General features: G+C 37.7%; 1 pseudogene; it reads left to right on the top strand.

Annotated features, from left to right (window-relative positions):
* The first annotated feature begins 933 nt into the window (after positions 1-933).
* LOC123819605 lies at positions 934-23,803 on the top strand (annotated as a pseudogene).
* The last annotated feature ends 1,777 nt before the right edge of the window (positions 23,804-25,580 follow it).

Raw genomic sequence — 25,580 nt, 5'->3', positions numbered from 1 at the left:
GTAAAGGGAAAGTTACAAGTGACGGTAAAGCCTTGGCCTCTATCCCAGAACCGCATCAGGAGAGGGTTGCCTCACAGGAGATAAGCACTTTGGCAGTTCAATGGCTGGGATTCAGCTTATGGAAGTAGGAAGCCAAGGAAACAAACATCTTAATTTACCAATCACTCCTTCTGCCTCATAATCTCCATCTGGAGCATCCACTGGCAGAACCCAATAGGAAGCCAGAAGGCAAGGGAACCTGGTATATGTGGTCCCTAGTGTTCAGCCTCATGGAGCCCAGAGCAGGGTAGATTAGGGTGGACAGTGCATCAGAAAAGGGACAAACAGAATATTCAGCACAGAATAGCCAAATTTACTGCAACTTAACTTGTCATTTATTATAGTTCTGTCCCTCTCTCTCTTTTTTAAGATTTTATTTATTTATTTTTACAGAGAGGGGAGGGAGGGAGAAAGAGAAGGGGAGAAATATAAAGGTGTGATTGCCTCTCATGCACCCCCCTGACTTGGGACCTGGCCAGCAATCCAGGCATTTGCCCTGACTGGGAATTGAGCTGGAGACCCTTTGATTCACAGGCCAGCACTCAATCCACTGAGCCATACCAGCCAGGGCTAGCCCTCTATTTCTACTCCTATTTGCCACTATTCTAATTCTTATAAATGTAGATAAACCTGGAATTAAATTCCCTTTAATAATAAGAATCGAACAGTAAATTAGCGAACATGTTTGGAGTATATGCTATGTGCCAGACACATTTCTAATGCTATAAATGATTTCTGCTTTTTAGGAACTTATGTTTTAGCGAGCGATGTCATTACATGGAGGGGAAAGTGCAGTGCATGAGAAGAAAAGGAAACACGTGGTTACTAATCCATAATTTGGGAAATTCAGAAAGGTTTTCCAAATATAATAATGGCTAAGCTTAGCGGTAGAAGATGATACAAGAAAAAAGAAAATGGAGTAAGGATGTTCCAGACAGAAATGGAAGTATGAGGAAGGAGCTGAAAATAGAACGTGGTCTTGCTGAGGAGCTGCAGTCAGCTCACCCTGGCAGTGCGGAGGTGAAGGGACAGGGTGAAGGTGTGGCAGGGGAGGTGGGCAGGGCAGAGCAGATCGATCGCATAGGCCCTGGAAGGCATGTTGGGGATTAAGGGCTTTGGTGTGACTGGGAGGCACTGAACATGCTGTTTCCTGCAAAAAATCCTGTCACAAAAGGTTTGAGAGTGTTTCCTCAGAAAGGAGGCTATTGGGGGGAAAACTCAAATTTCTCCAATATGCCCAAGATCCTGAAGTTCATTGATATCTAGTTGCTCCCTGTGTAGTTCCATTAATGGTCAACCGGCACTAACAAAGTAGGATTAAACGCTGTCCAAATGCTGCCTCGGTGCTCTTTGCTGTTGCCAGTGAGTCACCTCTAATTCACCGTCACTAAACTTTAATCCCCGTGACAAGAAAGCCTCCTCTGTGCGAGCCACTGCCTAGTCTAGGTAGGCACGTGGAGATGAAATCTCCATTCTCCATACCTGCAGCCTCCTGCCCCCCTTCCCAGCCCCGCAGCTGGAACCAGACTGTCTACCTTTCAGCTCAGGCTCTGACATGAACGCAATTTTTTGGCATTGGCATTCCTTCTAATTTCTCCAAAGCTCACCTTCCTCGTCTGTGAAATCTTGAGAATTCTATCTTTTGTATTGAAAATTCACTACAGGTTTGTTGAGAATGAAGTGAGACAATTAAAAAAAAAAGGTTTTATAACTTATAAACCCATTGCTGCCTCTGCTGCCTGAGGCTCCCATGGTCTGGCTTTAGAGGAAGGTGCCCCTGCTCCTTAGTACAAGGCTAGACAGAATCCTTCTGGGCTGAGGTCCAGAGTGTGGAAGGGTCGTGGCAGGGAGGCAAGTAAGGCAACTGAAGACATTGACTCAGTGGTGGGGTGAGGCCCTGGGAGTGGAGACTGGAGCACATCTAGTTGTTATATCATACAGTGATGTGACCCTCTTGACACTGTGGCTCAGTGTGTTTTAGTATTTTAGCAGACAGGACTGTCTTTGGGGAGCTGGAAGCCAGAATAATCTCTGGCTTCCAAATTGTAGGAAAACAGCACCTTACAGAGTTTGTTTTCCTAATGGATATCAGACCAGTATGTTGAAGCCCAAGCTTCTGTGTCTGCAAAGGGCAGCTGAGGAAGGTCACATACTCTGCTGAGACTCTCAGGAGGTCTGAGCACAAGTGTGCCACGGGATGCTTGCTTCCCTCTTTGGTGCCTAGGCTGAGAGGGCAGACAGCTAAGCTCAGTGCCAGGGTTCCATCCTGGAGCAGCGCGTAACTCAGACTCCAAACAGATCCTGACTATGCTAACCTGGTCCCATGGGGATGACAGTCTGGGATGCCAACATCTCAGAAGAGTGTCTGATTACTTTTCCCAGTTGGAAGCAAGATGATTAATATATAAGCAGTGTAGGGCTGGGGTTAAGGTTGAGGGAGGATCTGACAAAGGCAGATAAATGGATACGCTGAGAATGAGAGAACTGGCACCCTAATAGTTCAGATGATCACGAAGCCACAGAGACACAGGCAGGTCAAGCAAGAATGTGGAAAAGAGGTCTGGGTGAAAGTCAGAACTAAATGCTATTTCCTTCCCACACAGCTTGTAGAGGCTCTCTGGAAACTGATGGCCACACAGACTAGTTCTTTTCACATGACTAAAGACAGGATACATGGTTGAATCTTGGTCCTATACGGGTGAGCAAGTAATTTAACTTCTTTAAAACTCATTTTACTGACCTGTAAATATAATACTATTTCTAACTTAACTGCCTCAAAGGATTTTATGAAGTTCAGGATCTATATATGCATATATATACATATACATTATAGATATATGACACTTATTTGTGGGATCTCTCTCTACATGCATCAAATATATGCTTGCAAATTTTACTTTTAGAGATGATTTATTAACTGCAAAGTGCTATAAAATTATAGTGTAAATATTATTTTGGACTTTTTGTCTCATTAAAAAGCATTGCATATTTGGTCATAACGGTTACTTGTATCACAGTAATTTCAGATAAGGTAGCCTACATTTTCACTCTTTATTTTTGGTTTTCTTACTGTGCAGATGTGACCTCCTTGCGATGCATCCTGTAAGTGTTCAATTTTCCATCGCCGGGTTGAAATCCAAATGGCAGGGGAAAGAGACAGTAAAGCTCAGGTCCACGTGAATCACAGTGATTTTCTTAAATTCTGGTGGTATTTGGGAAACACAGTTTTCATTTCTGCTTAAATCTAGCAGTTTTGCTTTATCTGCACAATTTCAAGCACATAAACTTGAAATTGTATTCTGCAGATATTCTGTGGAGGCATGATTTTGCTCATTCATTCTTTATTTATTTCATAGATATTTACTGACTTTGCCTTTTATGAGATAGGCATTGCGATGGTTGCCAGTGAGGAAAGAACAGATCAGCCAGTCTCTGGACACAAAGAGCCTGTGTTTTAGTGGAGGAGATACTGACAAGGAAGAAGAAACTTCGATATAGAATGGTATGAGATGTGGAAGCTCAGGGAAATTTGAGAGCATGAGTTCTTACTCTTATAAATGTGTCTTTTTTAATAGCAGGCCCTAGTAATTTGACTGCATTTGAAAATTCTTTGAGAACTCCATAATCTGCTCAGCAAAAAAATGATTTGTATGTATAAGTTACTATATATCTTGAAGTATATAGTTAAATTAGAAGTCAGGACAAAGCTGACAATGTCTTAGTTTCAGGCTTTCTACTACCAGCATAAATATTTTTCTTGAGTCCTATTTTTGACTTTGTTTGTTTATTATATTTCTCTGAAACCTCTTTTCACCCACCAGGAATATCTGTGGGGTTTCCATGATCTGAGTCATTTAGTCATAACCATCACACTTTATTTTTTCAGGGTAATTCTATCAAAGACAAAATTGTTAACCACTAGGACAAAATGATATTCTTACTATTCCTTGTAAACTGCCTTAAAATAATTCATTTGTAGGTCAAAGAACTTTCTCATATATGTCATTAGCTCAGCAATACTCGAAACATTTGCTTTATTAATTTCTCCTGTTTCATTTATTTATTCATCAAAATTTATTGGCCCAGTTACTCTGTGTGAGACCTTTGTTAGGAAATACATAAATAAATACAATTTGAAGTAAGTTTATAGTCTACTGGCATAAACATACAATTTCACTAAAAATGTCATGTCATTTCAAGATTGTTACTGTAGCTCTGGTCATCCTTACTCATAGATAATTTAAAAAAAAAATGAAAAAAACCACAAAAACCTTTTCATGCTAACTTTTTTTTTTTTTTGAGAATTTGGGTTCCAATCAGGAAATAATTTTTGGCTCAAAGATTTTACCTTTGCTAAGTGCTAAATGAATTAAATGAATCATTAAAAAAAGTAGTGAGATATGATTCAGAATAGACATCAGTCAAACAAATTTGTCTAAAACTACACTCAGTGTATTATAATGAGATATTACATATGAACAGTAAAGACTTCTTTTTGCTCTGGGGATCAGAGAATTTTTTTAAGAAAGTTTCTCTATAGACAAGCTAATTTGCAACTCGTCTTTTCTCAGTTGGGGTACTGAGAGTCAGGTCCCACTGGTCTCACAGAAATATTACAAAGCAGAAGACACTCAAAAATCCTTTTCATACAGAATTATAAAGAATCTCACAGTTTGGTTCCTTTTCCTTATTGTTAATTACATTAATTATTTCCTGAAATACAATTGCCCAAACCCTGGGGTACCATGTTCCAGTTACAATTTTGTAGTGTGGCTCCAAGAATGGAGTGAGAAGTGACAAATAGCCAAAAAGTCAGCAGGGCCTGCAAGGTTCAATTGCTCAAGAGTCCCTTCACACACCAGCTATAAAAGGAAAATAGGCTTATACTGAAAGTAAAAGAAACTGATTGAAATACCATGTCTCTAGTGTCCTGAAACAGGTGCTCATTCCACTACACAACATGTGGGAGTTCTCCAAGCGCCCTCAGTGCTGAGCTCTCTCACTCGTCACTTTCTCACCTTAAGATTCCTAAATGCATCCATATAGTACAAGTAAAAACAACCAAAAAACCCCCTAAACACAAAAAAACACAAAACCAATCCAAAAGCAAAACCAAATCACCTCTATAAATCTGTGATATTATGATGTATGAGAAATATATATTTGGCCATTGAGATGACCAAAATATATATTTTATATATAAGGGGGGAACCAAAACCCCTGGAATTGATTTATAAAAGTATTGTGTTTATTATTACATATTTAAACTGCAGTCACCTTCAAAGTATTCTCCACTTGGTGCAATATACCTATGGAGACGTTTTTTCCACTGCTCAAAACGGTTTTTGAATGCGTCAATTTTGATGCCTTTTATGCTTCTGCCCTTTTTTGTTTCACCTCTTCCACATCAGCAAAATGTCTCCTTTTGAGGACTTTGTTCATCCAGGGAAGGAAACACAAAAGTCAGTGAGGGTGAGATCGGGTGAATAGGGAGTTTGGGGCCTAGGGGTCATGCTGGTTTTGGTCAAAAACTGCTGAACACTCAGCATGGGCACCTGTGCTCATAAATTACTCATCATGAAATGAGCAGACATATGGAGTCTTCAAAAAAATTTACAGAATCCAAATGCAGCCTCTCACAACAACTCCAGCTGGTGCACTGATACAGATGGGCTCCTAGAACGCTCCCCGAGAGGGGGAAGTCTGTTCTACATGGGTCCCTCCCTCCAGAAGATTATTCCATTTTTTTTTTGGTGTGTGTGTACCCCCTTGTATTTCTTGTATAGAGCATGGCAAAAATAGGTTTACAGTTAAACATGCAAACCATCATTTATTAGTGTATTACTATTTTTTAAAAGACTTTATTTATTTTTAGAGAGGGAAGGGAGGGGAGAAGGAGAGAGAGAGAGAGAAACATCATTGTGCAGTTGCTGGGGGCCGTGGCCCGCAACCCAGGCATATGCCCTGACTGGGAATTGAACTTGCGATGCTTTGGTTCACAGCCTGTGCTCAATCCACTGAGCTATGCCAGCCAGGGCTATTGTATTACTTTTTATTAATTATTGTATTATTTTCTAATAATATCTACTTTTGCTCCACCCTATATTTGCTGAGAAGGTTTCTACACATAATTTAAAACTCATTTTTTTACTAAAATTTTCCAATTATGGGAAATGTCTTTGTAATAATAATTACTAACAAGTCCTTTTCAAATTACTTAGTTTTCCAATCAAGAATAGAGCCAAGCCATTATGACATATGCTTTCAAGTAGGTTTACTTCACTCTCTTAACAAGTGACTTTTATGTCTGGAATATGTTTAAATGTCTTGGTTAGTGAGATCTCTAAGGCAACTATTTGTTTCTCCCTTTTTGCCTCAGTCAGATTTGGCCAAACCTGCAGCACGGCACTTGTCTAAAGGCACTTCTAAATGTGGGATTTCTTTCCAGTATGGTTTTGAAACTGAACTTCAAGATGGTATTGGACAATTTTTCTTTCATTTGCTTGATTGTTCTTTTTATTGTTTTGCCCCTAGTCGAGACATTTCTCTTTTTAGCTCCAAAACTTCTGAAAATTTCTCTTCAAAATTTGCATGATTGGCTTTTAAATATTGCTGAAAAAGAGCTTCATGCAGTTTCTTTTTTCACACAACAGATACTGAAATTTAGACTAATTTGCATCTCCCCAATAATAAAGCCCAAACTTTAAATAAACATCTAAGTACATCCTATGTTTTCTATCTTGATGACTGCTACTCAGCACTGAGTCACTAATTATGCTGAGAAGTGCTATCATCTTTGATTTCAAGTTTTGTGGGGTGTTTCTGTGGGAAGCCTCAGGGACTAGACAAAAGTGCCAAATGTTCTAATCTGTTCCTACAAATAAAAATTCTACTTTTCGAGCTTTCATGATGAACACATGAGCTTGGTTTCCTGTGAAGAGCAAGGTTCTGCTAGCTTTGTATTCACGGGGATATGGCGAGATCTCCTAGGAATAAATTATACAAAACTTATTTATTCCAAATTCTGGGTGAAATATGCACCTCTTTTAAAATGCTCCCTGCTATCTAGTGCCTTCACTTCTGCCCCGACATGCAACAGGCGATGAGGACATCCGGCTGAGAGGCTGCGTTTACTTTCTAAACCCAATCTGGTGCTCTTCAAAATGAATTTTTCAAACTGCAGTTAAAATGACTCTTATTCCTTAACTGTAACTGTTATAGTGTCACTCTGCTGCTTAAAACACTTTAAAGAGGTTCTGATATCTCTGTGGACCTCCATAACGTAAGTCAAACATCTGAAATCCAGTTTACAAAGCTGACAAAGGTCCATCACAAATTGGTTCATGTACATCTCTCCAGCCTCAGCAGGTACCATTTATTTGCTCACATACATTCTAAACTTTTCTGAACTTGTCATATTCTTTTCCTTTGTATCTTTGCTTATGATGTTCCTTTTGGTCAAATCACTGTTCCAGAACTTCATACTTTCTTTCTTGGTGAATTCCTCTTTATCTTTCAGGGTTGGAAAGACTTCTCCAACTTACCAAGTTCAGGTCGGTTTCCTTCAGATGTGAACGTGAAAATGTAATCTCTACTTCCCTTGTCACATTATTTTAATTTCTTGGTAGTCTGTCCTTCCTGTGACCTTCCAAAGGCAGAAATGAGCTCTGTTTTTTTAAAAAAATTTTTTATTGTTGTTCAGTTACAGCTGTCCCCATTTCCCCCCATTACTCTCCTCTTTCCTACCAACCGCACCTCCCAGCTTCAGTCCCCCTCCCCCTGTTGTCTTTGTCTATGTGTCCTTTGTACATGTTCCTCGATGACCCTTCCCCTTCTTTCCTGCTTTTTTTTTCTGCTTTATTTTTAGCTTGTAACGTAGTGTCTTGCTCATAGTTGGGATTCAGTAAAACATAAGTTCAATTAATGAATGTCCACTGTAATGGGCACCCACCAGTCAAGAATCTACCAAGAGTCAACATTAAAAGAGGAACAGCATATCTTACCCAAGGTTTTAACTTTTACAGTGTATATTCCTTTCTATAATGTGTTCCTCTCCCTCTCCTGCTACCCAGGTGGGAACAAATAGCCTGTATCTCATTAGAGCTTCTTCACAATGGGACTCTGATGTGAGGTTGATTTGAGAGAAAGCATTAGTCTTCCCTGATACACATGTACACTCCACAGGGGCTTTCACAGTACTTCTTACACCATATTGTATTGCTCTTTTCCCCAATGATCTGTAAGCATTTTAAGAGAGTGAGTTTGTCTGGTTTTCAATGTCAAACCCTGAGTCTAGTAGATAGTAGTAGAGTCTAGCCTATAGTGCACTTAACAAATGAAAATTCTATGTCATTTTATGGAAACCTGGGTCACAAAAACACAGAGTAGCATGTTTGACCATCACAACTACTAAATGCTTGTGGAAGTATAAATGACTAGAAACCAGAATTTTTGATTCTCTCAAATCATTGAACAGTAATCTGGCCCTCCCTATATTAAAGAAACCCAGATTGTCAAGAACTATGTAATAAATTCCATGATTCTTTTCAATAAAGGCAGCCACCAGTAGGCACACAAGGCAGGAAAAGGTGGACGTCAACTTCTCTAGAGGAGACGACTCAGGGTCAAGTGATCACATAGAAGACAAGGGGTCTCCTTTCTGAGTTTGGACTATGGGTTCATCTCCAGTATGGTGAACAGTTTTATTCCATCCACCTTTTTCCCTTTCAAATTCCTTTAGGTACAACATACATAAACAAATAAACACAAATAAAAACTGTACAGGTCAGTGAATTAGCATAGTGTGCATACATTTGTGTAATCACTAACCTGGTCAAGAAATAGAAGAAAATAATAGAAATAGCAGAAAATAATAATAGAAGAAAACAATGCTTTAAATAATAATAAAGCAGCTCGAATGCCCCCCACTGTACTCTCTCCCAATTATATACCCTTATTTCCATTAACTTTCCATCCATTTTCCAGATGTGTTGCTAGTATATAAGGCATATAAGGGGGGAAATGGCATCATCTCTCTAAAGAGGGCTCTCACAATCTAATAGAAAAGGCAATTTTTATTCAAATAGGAGATAATGCACTAAGAAGCTGGTAATGTGAGTAAAGTATATAAAAACTCAAAAGAGGGAAGCTTTTGTGGGCTGAAGTGGGGAAAACAGACGTCTTCACAGATCAGAAGAATTGATCATGAGAATTTCAGGGAGTCTGGTAAAAAGTCAGCTTTCTTGGCCCCACTCCAAACCTAAAGTAAGAATTGATGAGGGAGGGGGCCTGAGGTTTAACCTTCCTTCTCTCTCTCTCTGTTCCCCACCTACCACCCCCCTTTCCTTCCGAAGAATGTTGATAATTTTCATAATCACTCATACTGAGAGACATTTTTTTTTATGAGTAACATTTTTTTTCTCAGCCAGTTGGGAGTCATTTAAACTTCATCAGAGTCAGATCCACCATTAGCATCATCTTGGTAGAAACTTATTGGTTGGTGATAGGACAGAGATATAGATGAGAGAGAGGAGATGGAGGCTTGTTTTATGGCTCGGGGGTGAGCTAATTACAATGACCATGGTTAGTGCACTTTTTAATCTTTACTGTGAGACTGTGTCCAACACAAAATTGGTGTTCATAAATATGTGTTAAGTGAATGGGCGAGTTATTAGCTGTCATCTGCTCTCTATCTATCAATCTGTCTCTATTTTGCCTGTTAGTTCACCTTGTTCATTAGATTCCACACATGAGTGAAATGATATGGTATTTGTCTTTCTCTGCCTGGATTATTTCACTTGGCATAATGTTCTCCAGGCCCATTCATACTGTCCCAACGGGTAAAATTTTCTTTCTTTCTTTTTTTTACAGCTGAGTAGTATTGCATTGAGTAAATACCCTATAGTTGTTTTATCCACTCATCTACTGATAGACACTTGCACTGGTTCCATATCCATATCTTGGCCATTGTAAATAATGCTGCAACGAACATAGGGGTGCTTATGTTCTTTCAAATTAGTGTTTTGGGATTCTTTGGATATATTCCCAGAAGTGGGATCATAGTGTCAAAAGGAAGATCCAGTTTTAATTATTTGAGTTATCTCTATACTGCTTACCATAGTGGGTGCACCAATCTGCATTCCCACCAACAGTGCAGAAGTGTTCTTTCTCCAAATTGTCACCAGCACTTGCTGTTTGTCCATTTATTGATGGTGCCATTCTGACAGGTGTGACCTGATATCTCATTGTAGTTTTGATTTGCATTTCTCTGATGATTAGTGAGCATCTTTTCCTATGCCTGTTGCAGTGGTGTTAAACTCATTTTCACCAGGGGCCACATCAGCTTCTCAATTACCTACAAAGGGCTGAATGTAATTTTAGGACTGTATAAATGTAACTACTCCTTAACTAGCAGCAAAGAGCTCGGCACTGACACCGGGTAGAAACAATGTGCTGGGTGAGATAAAACAAGGTGGTGGGCCAGATTTGACCCACGGGCCTTGCGTTTGCCACCTGTGGTCTATTGGCCATCTGTATGTCCTCTTTGGAGAAGTGTCTATTCAGGTCTTTTGGCCATTTTAATTGGGTCATTTGTTTTTCTGGGGTTGAGTTTTGTAAGTTCTCTATAAATTTTGGATATTAACCCCTTATCAGATGTATTGGGTGAATATGTTCTCCCATTCTGTGGGCTGCCTTTTTATTTTGTTGATGTTTTCCTTTGCTATGTAAAAACTTTTCTATACCTTTATGGTCAATTAATATTTGACAGAGGAAGCAAGCACATACAATGGGATAAAGATAGTTTATTCAATAAATGGTGTTGGGAAAATTGGACAAACACGTGCAGAAAAATAAAACTAGACCACCTTCTTATACCACACACAACAATAAATTCAAAATCGATTAAAGACTTAAATGTTAGACCTGGAACCATAAAAACTGTAAAAGAACACATAGGCAGCAAAATCTTGGACATTGCTCATAGCAATATTTTATCAGATATATCTCCCCAGGCGAGGGAAACAAAAGAAAAAATAAACAGTCTGTTTCTTAAAAAAAGGTTGCCAGCAAATCTTTGAATGTCTCAGACATCCGTCTTTGTATTTCTTTTTTATCCATTAATGTTTTTCTTCTTTTTAAATTTTATTTTAATTATTGTTCAAGTACAATTTTCTATCTTTTACTCCCATCCCAGCCCACCCACCCATCCTGCCCCACCTCCCTCCCATTTCCATCCCCCCTAGTTTTTGTCTATGTGTCCTTTATATTTGCTTCTGTAAACCCTTCCCACTCTCCTCTGAAATTCCTCTTTGTATTTCTATGCAGTCATAGCAATACTCCCAACACGAAACTCATACTCACTCAGGATACATTCTGGCATAGAGTAATGGGTTCTGCAATTAAGGTCCCAGCCTCGGGCTGCTAAAGCCAATTTTCACACCTGACAGATCCTCTTGCCTTTGCTCCACTCTCCGTCCTTACTCAGAGCGACTATTTTTTCCTCCATAACAACTTTAACACATGAAAAGAGAGAGCATGGCTGAATGAAATGACGGCTGTCTGATTTTGTTACATTACCTGCTGCAAAATCCTAAGTGGTGTAACTTGGTGCTAGAATTTGAAACAGAAGGGCGAATCTCTAATTGAATCTAATCTACGAATAACCAGAGTAATAAATGAGAAATAAGTGTGGAATTTCATAGCAGTTCAATTTCAGAACTTCGGTATCTGCTTAATTTGAGAACTCCACATAACAACTACCTGTATATTAACAGATCATAGGTGAGTCTCAATTTTTCACCTCAGTGAACATTTTTCTGGCAATAAAACAAGCAGTACTTTCTTTCCTTATTACAGTAAAACTGCCACTGGGCTTCATTTAATAGGAATTAACTGTGAATAAATTACAGCATCAAATTGTGCACCATGACTTGGTGTGAAAAATCTAGGCAGCTGCAAGACTCCTTGAAGTTAATTCAAGCTGAGCTCAGTAGAGAAACCCTTAATTACTTCCTGGAACCTGTGGATCTATTTTCAGTTCCTGGTGCCATGGGATCACATTTTGGATGAATTACCAGCAAATGCTCATGAGTGGCAGCAGTGGGAATGGACCACAGCAAAGGGGGTCAGTACTTTTTATGCTCAGATTTGCCTCTGGCTTTTATTATTAAGTGTATGTCTACAAATTGGTTTGAGAAATCACAGCTGGATTTAGAGGAATCTACATTTTATATTTGGAAGGAAACTTTGAATCATCTACTTCTACCTCCCATGGAGAACAAACTTCCGTTCTTTGTCATTTCTGACCGATGGTCAGCCTTTACTTATAATGGCTCTTTGGGGTTCAGTTCCTCCCAAAGTAGCTTATTTTTCTACTGGGACACAGTTTGAGAAACTAGTCAAAATCTAGCTGATTTTAATATCTTTCTAAATCTAGTTCAGTGAATGGAACCGAGTCTTCCAAATTTGCCTTGATATAGGTTTATCAACAATTGCTCTTGATAAACCTAGAGATTACCTGGCCTTTCCACTGGGAAATTCTGAACCAGAAAGTCTCAGTTTAGACCCAAGGGTCTGTATCTTATAACATACGTCAGATGAGTTTGGGAAACTCTTCTGACCACTTTTCAGACACAGATGTGCATGCAAGAATCACCTGGGGATCTTGTTAAAATGCAGATTCTAATTTAATGAGTCCGTGATGAGACCTGAGATTCTACTTTTCTAATGAGCTCCCAAGTGATGCCAGAACTGCTGGTCGACGGACTGCATGTTGTGTATCAAGACTCTAGAGTAATGTCAAACGTTTCTTTTAAGATAAAAGTTCTTAAAGTATTCTTAGCTTCTATTTCTCTGTATCTACAAGCTAAAAGCCCTTGATTACTTTAATATTTTCTCATATGTTCTGGTCTCTCTAACCTTTATTATATTGTTTCTTTTTTTTATCCTGGTTTCATCTTGTTTTGTTAATGTCCCTCATAAAATATTGTAATATACATAGTCCAATACCATTCTCATTCTGTGCTTTGAAATTGGCATTATAGTGTTTTTCCAATAAGGTTTGTGATCTGCTAAAATCTTTAAATCTTCCTTGCTTTGACTACTGCTAAGTGTGATCTTTTGTAAGCTCACTTACTTTTATTTTGGTGGGTGCATGTTAAATTCTATGTGTTACCCCTGTTAAATTTCCTATTTCTTTCTCTCTTTTTTAGAAAAATTTGAATCTTAAATGTGTCATCTATAACAGTAGCTATTCTTTCTGACATTATTTCAAGTTCCCAGTTCTTCATTCATGCCCATCCTCCCCCTTTTTAATGTTGAAAATATATGGACAGACCTTTTGGACATATTAATGGTGATGACAATAAAAGTCAAAGTTGCTAATTTATATATTTCTAGTGTGGTTTTTAAACAAGTGTGAGTCTACCTCAAATTACTATAATCTGGCCATTGCTTTAGAATAGAGGCTCTATCAGTATTTCAGATATGGCAGTTGGTTGTGTGAAACTGCCTTGCATATTGAAACTCATTTAGTATCCCTTGACACTACCCTCTAGGTACAAATAGAACGCCCTACACATATTTCTAAACATCCCCAGGGAATAGTATCTTCCCTGATTGAGAACTCTCTATCTTAAACTTTACCTTCTTTCCAGAGTATATTATGGAAGACTTTTGTATTCAATACTTTCCCCAAATCTAGTTTATTTGTGTTAAACTAAGACCAATCCCAGTGTAAGAACTAAGACTGCTACTTCCACATAATTTAAATATTGGGAATTAGAACTGAGATCACCTGTGTCAATATGATTTAACTGTTTGCTTAGGAAACTCTTAACCAGGAAGATAAACCTGCAAACCAGTAAATAATTCTATTTTTTGCTTGAAGAAATTTTTCCAAAACAAACAACCTAGAGAATTATTTGGACAAAAATTCATTCACCTAGAGACACAGCTTGCTTGTCAGAGCAATAGTTTATCAAGACTTGTTTCAAGATCTTGACCTGCTGGTACAACAACCCTAAATGATGTGTCATAAACTTTCCCCAACCCCAGTTAGTTACTTAGATTTGCCTTAACCCACTTTATCCCAGACTCCAAAGCCCCAAACCTTCTGTAGCTTCTCCCTTTCGAGACATTATTGAAACTATCACGGTGATCTCTCAGGCTTCAGTAAGTTTAAAAAACTCAGTTTTGTTAGGTTAACAGGTTTCTCTGGTGGTCTTTGTAGAGAGGGCTGACATTGTTTATTGATAAAGGCTTTAAAATATCCTAGTGAGTTTTGATATCTTGATCTATGAGTCCTGCGAAGATGTTGAATACTTGCTCTGAGCTTGTTTGTTAATGATTCATATGTACTTTTTCAGTTATTCAGGAGAAGAAAACAATGAAAAAGATAGTAAAGAAGTGTTAATGCGGACGATAGAAAAGAAAGACAAGGAGTAGAAAGATGGAGAAGATAATGGAGGAGAAAAAAGGAAATAAGAAAAGGTTAGGGGAAACATAATGGGAACTATGTAACAACAAAAAGAAACTAGAGAAAAAAAACATGATCAGTTACCTCTTCCCTCTTTTTCTTTTCATCATGGAAATAAGTTGTGACTCCTTGTTGTTGCCATTCAGCATGATTTTAGCTACAAATATGTTGGGGACCACCCTGCCTGGTATCAGAAGCTATAACCCCCGCCAAGGCTAAGGCTGAGGGAGTGGCCTTGGACCTTAAGCCAGCAAGGAGACAAAAGCTTATCTCCCTGGCAGGAGCGCTGCTTCTGCTGCTTCATTCATAACTGAACCCCAAAGCTTGGTCAGTTAGCCAATGACAGGTAAGATTCCCCAAGGGGGGAACGATCTAAGACAGGCACGATCACGTGGGAGGCCTCCAAGGAAGGACTTTGGGGGCTACAGCAAAAGGGGGTGATGGACCCTCACTCCTCAGCTGTGATATAGCCTGAGTCCTCAACGTCTGGGAGAAAATCTCCTTATCCTTTGGCTGCCTTAGTTCCCTTGCTCCACCTAAGCCTGAAACAATGACAGGGTGGTACAGCTCTGTGCTGAAAAGGGTGGGTTCCCCGGGTGATCAGGCCTAAGAAAGAATATGTAAAATCCTGTGAAACCTGCTTTGTTTAGAATGCTCTCAGTTGAATGATAAGGGTCCAAGGAAGAAGTAAGTTTGTTCTTTAAAGTCTTACAGCTCTTTGATCCTGCCTCAAAATAGGCCCTTGGACTTCCTTGCTATCTATTGTTTGATCTTTACTTCCCAGCAATGTTTAATGAGCTTTACCTGAATTCCTATGCAAACCAAACTAATAAAAAGCCTCTCCGGAGGGGGAATGGGGTGCGCTCTCCCCACCAGAGAGAGTGGCAATTACGTTCCTACTTCCCCACAGGACCTGGTTGTTTCCGTGTATGTTTTTCTCACATGTCAATGAGCCATCCACAGCATTCTATGGTCACTGCCAGACGGTGATCGTGACACAAATATGGCCAAGAAGGAGAAAGACAGAATAGTGAGATGCAGGGGATGAAATACACAGGACTTTACTGGTCACTTTATTCCTTATTCTGTAGACAAGGGGTGCTTCCCCCACCCCCCAAAGAATTTCACCTCAAATTCTGCTGGGCAATTCTTCTGGGGCTTGATTGGTTTGGGATTCCTACATTCTTAATCATAATGCATTCTGATAGGTATTTATTCATCTATTCTACAATTAATCGAGGCTCATTCTTTATGATTTTTCTAGCCAACTTATGTGTTTCTCCCCTTTTTTATCATGTGGTTTTTATTCTGTGCCTTTTGATTTTATGTTTTATTATTATTAAATATTTAGATGTACATTACTGGAATCTACTGACTATCTTTTTAGAAAATTGTGATACCTCTTTCTAGTTGTTCTATACATTTCCCTATAATAAATATAATCCTAAAAATTATTGCCAGTTATGATTTCTCTATATCCATCAAAGCTATCATTTAGAGTGGAAAGACAGATAAAGTGCTTCCCAGATGAGGTCAAGTTAAAGGAATTCATTGTCACCAAGCCCTTTTTACATGAAATGTTAGAGGGGCTTATCTAAGAAAAAGAAGAAGATCAAAACTATGAATATGAACAGTAAAATGACAACAAACTCACAATTATCAACAACTGAACCTAAAAACAAAAACAAAAACAAACTAAGCAAATAACTAGAACAGAAACAGAATCACAGAAATGGAGATCACGTGGAGGGTTATCAGCAGGGAAAGGGTAATGGGAGAAAAGGTACAGGGAATAAAAAGCATAAATAGTAGGTACAAAATAGATAGGGAGGTTAAGAGTAGTATCAGAAATGGAGAAGCCACAGAACTTACATGTACAACCCATGGATGTGAACTAAGGAGGGGAATGTGGGTGGGACAGGGGTGCAGCGTGGAGGGGAATAAAGGGGGGAAAATGGGACAACTGTAATAGCATAATCAATAAAATATATTAAAAATAAGATAACATTTTAAAATGTCTTCAGCTCTAAATAGTAATTTGCCTAATCATGCATAATTTGGATGATTCTATCAAGTAAATTTATGCAAGTGAGGAGTGTGTAGCCCAAAATGTTTTGCTAGGAAGTCTAAATGGCATGAATATATATAAAAAACTATGAAATTTTTTTTTCTAAAAGAACAGTTTAGACGTTTCTACTTCTGGGTTTTAAAATTTTTTCTGGACTTAGGACAATCAAACATTCATTCTTTATTGGCTCAGAATATGTTCTCTCATTCTTCCTCAGTCTTTGCAATGTAGAGTACGCTACTCCCTGTTTAGAATCAAGAGTGAATTATCATGGAGAAAACTATGGCCCTTTTCATTTAAAATGTTTTATTTATTGAATGTGCTGCATATAACTGAAGAAACTAGTCTCAGTAGTAAACCGTTTTGTTAACTTAAGCAAACTTGGTTTAACAATTTCATAAGAAGTAAGAGCCATGAATTAACTTCCCCCATTGCATTCATTTTATGCTAAATGAGTGTTTATAAAATAACCAAGAATGTCTTAAATTGCAGGCCTGGGCTGCGTTATTAATAGTAGGAGCTCTTCCAAGAATGGAAAGCCGATAAACTGATGGATGTGAACTGGAACCAGTTTATGTGGATTTGAAAATGCAACAAAAAAGGGTACAGGGCAAGGGAAGGAAGGAGTGAAAGGTGGTATAACTACTTTTAGTATCATAAAACCTAGGAGCATTGGCCAAACTACAATCCAAACTAGGCAGAGTATCTACTCAAAAAAAAAATGTGTTCTTTTTGGGGCAGATATTTTGTGTGATGCTTTGAATGTGAGAGCAACAGAATGGACATTGGTGAAGAGTATGAGTAATGACCACAGTTGAAGTCTATCACGGGGAGTTTAGTGTGTAACCAGGCCAGCAGAGACACTGCACAGCACTAGTTTAGGTCAAGAACTTTCAGCCTGATGCTCTCACAGGCACCTGGGGTTTTAAACACCTCCATTCATCAGGCATGGACGGCAGCTGTGAACTATTTCCAAACAGCTGCTAGGAAACAAACTATTAATATGTTTTTGGCTGGTTTCCACACTGGTTGAGGTTTAGCCTATAGGTGGGCATAGATCATTCATTGCTGGAATGGGGTTAAAGAAGTCATAACTAATATTGAGATGTGTGGGGTTAGGGGTAGAGGGTGGACAGTGGTAAAGGGTTCTCTTAGGGTGTCCTACTGGAGAGACCATCACTCCCTCCTCCTAGTTTGTAATTCTAGGTTGTAAGAGGAACTGGGTTGCAACAATCTTTGCTATGATTGTTACCTTGTTATAAGCCAAACTATCATCAGAGCATTCATTTATGGTGTTTCATAAATTATCCCAACAGCTACGTGAACTAGGTATTATCAGTTTTCATAGATGTAAAAATAAAGAGGTATGAAGAAGTAAACACCTTTCCTTCGTCTGACTCCAAGTTCTTGTGCCTCTTATATATATCTTATTTTGGAGACATTCTTTCTACATCTCCGATATCACACAAAGCACCTGCATAAACTGACTTCAGATATAAACCTCGATAACATAGAGTAACCCATGCTAATGAGGCAAATTAAGCTAAAACAAGGGTCCTATATTCCTACATATTGATACCCCGAGGAAAGATAATTTCCGAGACTACTTCCATAAATCTGGCCAACGACAGCATACATTATTGCAGAGCGTGATAGCGTGATGCTGTTCTGTGGTTCCATGTGGGCCACACAAAAGTTATATGAAGTAATTTGTATTTTTTATCAGTAAGCGCCATTCTCTTAGATGAAAGGACTGCAGCAGTCACATTCTCCTAAATCATTATAGTTGCTTGGGCTGCTGTGTTATTCATGACTCCGACTATAGGTGTGTTAATCCAGCACTAACACTTAGCAGGCCACAGCAATATCTCTTCTGTGCTCTATTTAATGTTCAAACATTAAAATTTTATGAATCAATGCAAATAGATAACAAGTGCCCAGGCAGGCCCCAGTTGCTATTGTTCAGGAATGTTTGCTCTGCAGAGTTTTCTGAGATCTGCATACACATTTTCCATCTGGCAGCTGGCTATGTTTTCGATTTTTTCTGCAGATAAAGCCCTTAGGCAATGCCATTTCATATATTTTGCTGCTATTCAAGCTAAGTGAAGAGCCTACCAAAATCTGAAAAGGTCCTAGTAATCAGTATTATTGATGAACTACAGAAAAATTATGTGTGTATTGTTTGAATATTCCTCGTCATTAATGGAATCCATGAGAAAAATTCTTAAATGCAAAAGCGTATGTTTGGTCAACAAGTTACTTTTTATTTCTCTTCTTGTGAAGGGTGCATTACTGGTTACCCTGCATCTACAAACACAATTACAAACTGAGGGCAAGTCAGCCTCTTCTACCTCCTGTTTCCTTAGTCCTGGCATTTACACTGCTTCTTGCAGACTCAGTATATCTTGTCCCATGGATTAAACTCCAGTCCATTTGAGCTGTCAGTGTTGCAATATCTGCCATTCCTGGTCCTGTGGACCACATTGTCTTATTTCACAGATGAGCTTTCACTTTAGATTTCCCATTAACATGAAAACCAATCTGTTTGTTTATGATATTTATACCTGCCTATCTCATTCCAGATAACTTCCCCAGAAAAAAGCCCTGTGCATATCTATCGTGATGGATTCAAATAGCTTTTCTGACAGGTAGTGTTTTTAAAAATAGTCAGTTTAGTTTACTAAAAATAAGAACTTGGATGTCAAAACCGTGGTCTTTGATCTAATTCTATCATTAATGATTTTGGTTTAAGCAACTACCTAGCTAACCCTGAATCCTAGTTTCCATATCTGTAAAATAAGGAAGGTGGTCTCGGAGCTTGTTTGGAAGAGGCAGAGAATATCTATGCAGATATTCACCACAAAAACAAAAGAGCAGTCCTCCTATATGTGAGAAGATTGGACTCCTTATTCCCACACCCAGGTTCTCAAATGAAATGCATCATACAAGGAAAGAGCAACAAAACACTGCCTGGCCAGATCAGCTTAATTTAATTGCATGGCAGATAGGCAGATTGCCCTAAATTCTGCATTAATTAGATGGTTCCTAAGGTGTCCTTCAGTTCCAATTAAGTCAATAATTTACAGACTTTTGTCAGGAAAATGCAAAGTCAGTCAAATAATCAATTGATGTAGTTTATGAACTTCACTTGCTTTGTAATCAAGCTGGTTTTCATGCTAGTAATGCAATAATGAATGTGGATTCTCAGGTTTTTCTCACAGTGCTAGTTTCAAAGTTCTATCTATTGTAGCACACAAAACCGCAGCCGCTGGAGTTAAAGACAATCCACACATCTCACTGTAGTGCGTGAAGGAAGGAAGTCTCTGTGGCACATAGGAAATATTCATTAGGGTCTGATATGCTGAAAGAATTATGAAGAGGGGTAAATAAGGCATTGGTTTTGAGGCATAAACAGAAATTTAAAAAGTGGAAGTACTGCTAGACATTAATGCAAACAGTTTTCATCTTAAACAGGTTCTTCCTGTATTTTGAAAGAACCAGAACAAAAGGATTTTGAACAGAAGTTGAATCGATTTGGATTTATCAAGTTCACACAGTACTACTGGACATGGCATCTGCAGAAAGGTTCCTGACACTTTGTGTTAAAATTTTCCCATGATTAAAATGTTATAGGTCCAACCATTTTTAAAAGATAAATTCTTACAGGAAGTGTAAAAATATTAAACATGTATACAGAAATAATTTACTCTCGGCTTCAGTGAAATTCACATTTGAGAGAGGTTTTAGTATTTTGCATCTGTGTGTGTGTCAGTGTGTACATTTTGTAAAAGTTAATTATAGAAATTACAGTTCTGAGTTAAGCTAGTTTTACTTCACCATATGCTCTGAGCAATTTTTCTATTGCATTAAATAGTTCTCAAAAACTAAATAAAGGTGTATTAGATTTTGTCATATGGCTGCATTAAAGTTTTTAAATGTTTCCCTAAATGAGACTATTATTTCATCATAAGAATGTTAAACAACAGAAGTTTTTATTATATAAGAGGCATTATTCTAACTACTTTACATGAATTGACATATTTAATCCTCATAAACATATGATGTAGGTGCTCTTATTTTTCTTATTTTATGGATAAGGGAACTGAGTGGCCAAGAAGTGAACAAGTTGACACTAATAAGAGCACCTACCTCACCTCCCTCACACAGATACGATGACACACCTGCTGGCGTCCACAGATGTATTTATTCACAGAAGAGTCTGTATTATAAAATGCTTTTAGCAGGGCATAACCAATTCATAGAATTGTTGATGGTAAATAAACCCATATTTATACAGAATAGATCCTGGGATATGTCATGTCTGCTATGTAAATGAGTATGAAATGACGGAATCACTTCTCTTCTTTGTGTGTGATCTGACTACACACTATTCTGAGAGGCACCATGTGACTGGAGAGGATCTGGGGAATTGCACTGCTGGTCTCAGAACTCACCCTAACATCCCTGTGCCTTGCAATTATTTATACACTTGTAATTAATTATCCCCATATTGAGTTGTACTTTTTTATGTATTTGAGCCTCATTCAATGATCCCATCCTTCACATAACATCAGATATTTTTGAGATCTTTTGATATTTAGGGTGTGTCGGGAGAAAATTATCTACATTTTATGTGTAGAATCACTTACTGCCTTTGTTCCCAATTTTTTTTTATAGATGTCTGTGTAGCAAACAATCTTGGATGATAATGTCTCCCTCCAGAGCAATGCGTGGGCATGCTTACTCTCCAGCGAAAAGCCATTAGGTCCGGGCTCCTCCCTTGTAGTGCAACCTGTCACACATACGAGGGTTACCTGGCCCTCTTCACTCTCCTCTGTGGAAATTGGGGCTGTGAGGACAGGCACAAGAAAATAATGAGACTGTAGCTATAGGAGTCTTATATCTTCTCCAAACCTCCATGAAAATTTGGGAGGTTACAAAGAATTAGACGCTTTACAGTTCTTCAACAGGGTCAAATTTCTTTTCAGAGGTAGTTTAATTTACAACGTCACCAATAATGGATAGCATGTTTATATATTCACTATTAATAATATTGACTATTATCATAAAGTAAAGTTTGTTAACCCTAACTTGTTCATTGGTAGCTTAAAGAAGAGTGTTCTTTGAGTCAATAGAGGCACAGCCCATATTGTATTGCCCTTCACTTTGGAGATAATGTGTTTTTACTAATCAAGGTTTGCAGCAGTCTTGCAGTGAGCAAAGCTAGCAGCACCGTTTCTAACAGCATTTGTTTTTTTCTTGTCTGGGTCACATTTTGGTAATTCTCACAATATTTTAAACTTTTTAATTATAAATATATGTGATATGGTGATCTGTGATCAGAGATTGTTGATTTCACTATTATAGTAATTGTTTGGGGGAATTATGAACCATATCCACAAAAGAGAGCAAACAATGGAAAAATATTGTGTGACTTCTGACTGCTCCACAGACTGGCCATCCCCCTGTCTCCCTCCCCCTCCTCGGGCCTCACTGTTCTGCACCATAGAATCATATCAAAACTAAGCCAAATTATTAACCCTCGAATGGGCCTCTCATTGTTCAAGAGAAAGGAAGAGTTACACATCCTTCACTTAAAGTTAGAAATGATTAAGCTTAGTGAACAAAGCATGTCAAAAGAGGCTGAGAGTAAGGCTGTTTGCACTAATTAGCCAAGTTCTGAATGCAAGGAAAGTTCTTGAAGAAAACAAAAAGTGTTCTCCAGCAAACACATGAATAATAAGAAAGTGAAACAGCCGTATTGCTGGTATGGAGAAAGTTTTAGTGGTTTGGGGAGAAGGTCAAACCACCTTCTACATTGACTTTAAGCCAAAGCCTAATCAGAACAAGACCCTAACCATCTTAAACTCTAAAAATGCTGAGAGAGGTGAAGAAGCTAGTAGAGGTTGGTTCATGAGGTTTAAGGAAAGAACCCATCTCCACAACATAATAGTGTAAGGTGAGGCATCAAGTTATCCAGCAGACCTAGCTAAGATAACTAATGCAGGTGGCTACACTAAACAACTGTTTTCAATGCAGATGAAACAGCTTTATCTTGGAAGAAGATGCCATCTAGGACATGCATAGTTGAAGGGGAGAAATTGATGCTGGGCTTCAGAACTTCAAAGTTCAGGGTGACTCTTTTTAGGAACTGTGCAGCTGGGTGACTTTAAATTGCAACATATAATTATTTACCATTCTCAAAATCCTAGAGACTTTAGGAATTATGCTAAATTTACTCTGCCTGTGTTCTATAAGTGGAACAACAAAGCCTGGGTGACAGCACATCTGTTTACAATACGGTCTACTGAATATTTTAAGCCCACTGCTGAGGCCTACTGCTCAGCAAAAAAGTCCTTTCAAAGTATTATTGCTCATTGACAATGCACCTGGTCACCCGGAGCTCTGATAGAGATGTACAATGAGATTAATGTCATCTTCATTGCCTGCTAACACAATAGTCATTCTTCAGCCCACGGATCAAGGAGTCATTTAAGCAACCAAGTCTTAATATTTAAGAAATACATTTTGTAAGACTAGAAGTGCCATGACTAGTGATTTTTCTGATGAATATGGACAAAATAAATTGGAAATCTTTTGGAAAAGATTCACCATTTTAGATGACATTAAGAACATTTGTGATTCATGGGAAGAATGAAATGTCAAAATATCAACATTAACAGAAGTTTGGAAGAAGTTGATTCAAACCCTCATGGATAACTTTGAGGGGTTCAAGACTTAACGGGAAGAAAAAACTGCAGATGAAGTGGAAATAGCAAAAAAACCCAAAACAAAACAAAACAACAACTAGAATTAGAAGTGGAGCCCGAAGATGTCACTGAATTGCTGCAATCTTATGGTAAAACTTGAACAGCTGAGGAGTTGCTTCTTGTGGATGAGCAAAGAGATTTGTTTCATGTGATGAAAACCACTCTTGCTGAAGATGCTGTGAAGATTCTTGAAATGACAGCCCAGGATTTGGAATATCACATCAACATAGTTGATAAAGCAGTGGTAGGGTTTGAGAGGATTGACTACAATTTTGAAAGTTCTACTGAGTGTAAAATCTATGAATCAGCACTGCATGCTACAGAGAGGTCGTTTGTGAAAGGAAGAGTCAGTAGATATGGCTGACTTCACTGCTGTCTTATTTTAAGAAATTGCCACAGCTACCCCAGCCTTCAGCAGCTACCACCTCGATCAGTCAGCAGCTATCATGATCTTCCATCATCAATCAGTTTATGACTGGATGAAGGCTCAGATGATGGTATTTTTTTTTTTAGCAATAAAGTATTTTTAATTGCTATATACATTGTTTTTTTAGACAATGTTATTGCATACATAATAGATTACAGTATATTGTAAACATAACTTTTATATGTATTGGTAAACCAAAAATTCATGTGATTCACTTTATCATGATATTTACTTTATTGCAGTGGTCTGGAATGGAACCCACAATAACTGTGATATATGCTTGTATGTTCATTTTTATAATTACTAAAGAAGTATCATATGGTGTTATGATTGCTTTTATTTATTTACTCTCAAAATAGACTCTCAAATTCCAGTGTATAAGGACACTGTCTAAAATATTCTTTATTTCTTACCAGCTTATCACTATCCAGCATCTATGACATAGAAAATATTTAGTGAATTGAATAAAGAAAAGGATGTGTTGATTAATGGTTCTGCCATAACCTTTGTTATTTAATTTTCTTGAAATTTCAACATCTTCCTTAAAAATTTGCTGGTTTTTTTAGAATGATTCCCCATTAACACTCTGTCCACCTTCTTCTCAGAAACCTTTCTCTCTTTTTGGCTGTCTGTAGAAGTAATCCTTTGTTTCTAAATTTACAAAAGAGAAAACTGATCCCATGTAAGTTGTTTCACCCCAATAGCCCTAAAAAGGGAATCATATTCTCTAGTTATCTGTTTCTTAAAGAATAACCAGTATTAGTCTTAAATTCAACACTCTCATCTTGTTAGTTAGCACCTACCTCTTCCATTTGCTTTGATGCTTTTTGTTTGTCTGTTTGGACCAATTTTCCTCCTTAATCTGTGAGTGGAGGATTTTGTTTGCCTCGGTGGTTTTTATACCAGCAGAGAGTTGACAGCTTGTTTTCTGTAGGGTGATGTTAGCAGTGATTTCTGAAATTCTCATTCATGTACACCAGATTAGCTTGTGTCTTTAAATCTCATTTCAAAAAATAAATATTCCAAATATATTAAACTGATTTAAAATTGTATACCTACATCTATTGTCATCTACATGTATATTCTCATGTACATATTAAGTATTGTATGTTGGTACAAATCTTCGGGACAACAATTTGCCCATTTAAATCAAGAATCTTAATAAATGAAAAATGTAATTCTTAATGAATTATCCTAATGACATCATCTGAAATATAGTAAAGAAAATAATGTTTTATGCTCAGAGACAATCATTGCAACATTATTTCTAGAGTCTAAGATGTTCAGAAAGTTAAATATTCAGCATTAAAAATATTAAGTAATTTTAAAATAATGTTTAGGAGAATCTTAATTTACATTAAAATGCATACATGATAATGTTTACTGATAAAGCAAAAGTTTTTAAGACATCACTTTGAAGTGCTATCAGTGATTAAATTTAGGGATGAAACAATTTTAATTAGTTTTTCAATTTAACAATGTATTATCTAAGATTTATTTTTGCTTCCCAGTAAAATAGAAATAATAAATGAAGCTTTTTGATAAAGCATTATGCAGAATTTAGTGAGGTAATAGATGCAAATTGCCTATTACAATGTCTTATGCATTGTAAATGTATTATTAGAATTAGCTGTTATTGCATGGACTAATTTTAAATTTTTTGTTAGTATCTGTCAGTAAAAACCAATATTGCACTTCATGTTATACTAACTCTCCTTCTTCCCAGCATTATATTCCAAAGTCAGAAACTGATATTCAGGCAAGTTAACTAGTCCAAAGTCATTCTAGTAATGAGAACAA

This window comes from Phyllostomus hastatus, unplaced genomic scaffold, assembly GCF_019186645.2.
Source record: "Phyllostomus hastatus isolate PE091 unplaced genomic scaffold, TTU_PhHast_1.1 phas_contig_34, whole genome shotgun sequence".
NCBI classification, from domain to species: Eukaryota; Metazoa; Chordata; class Mammalia; order Chiroptera; family Phyllostomidae; genus Phyllostomus; species Phyllostomus hastatus.
This window is presented reverse-complemented; position numbering and strand designations above follow the sequence as displayed.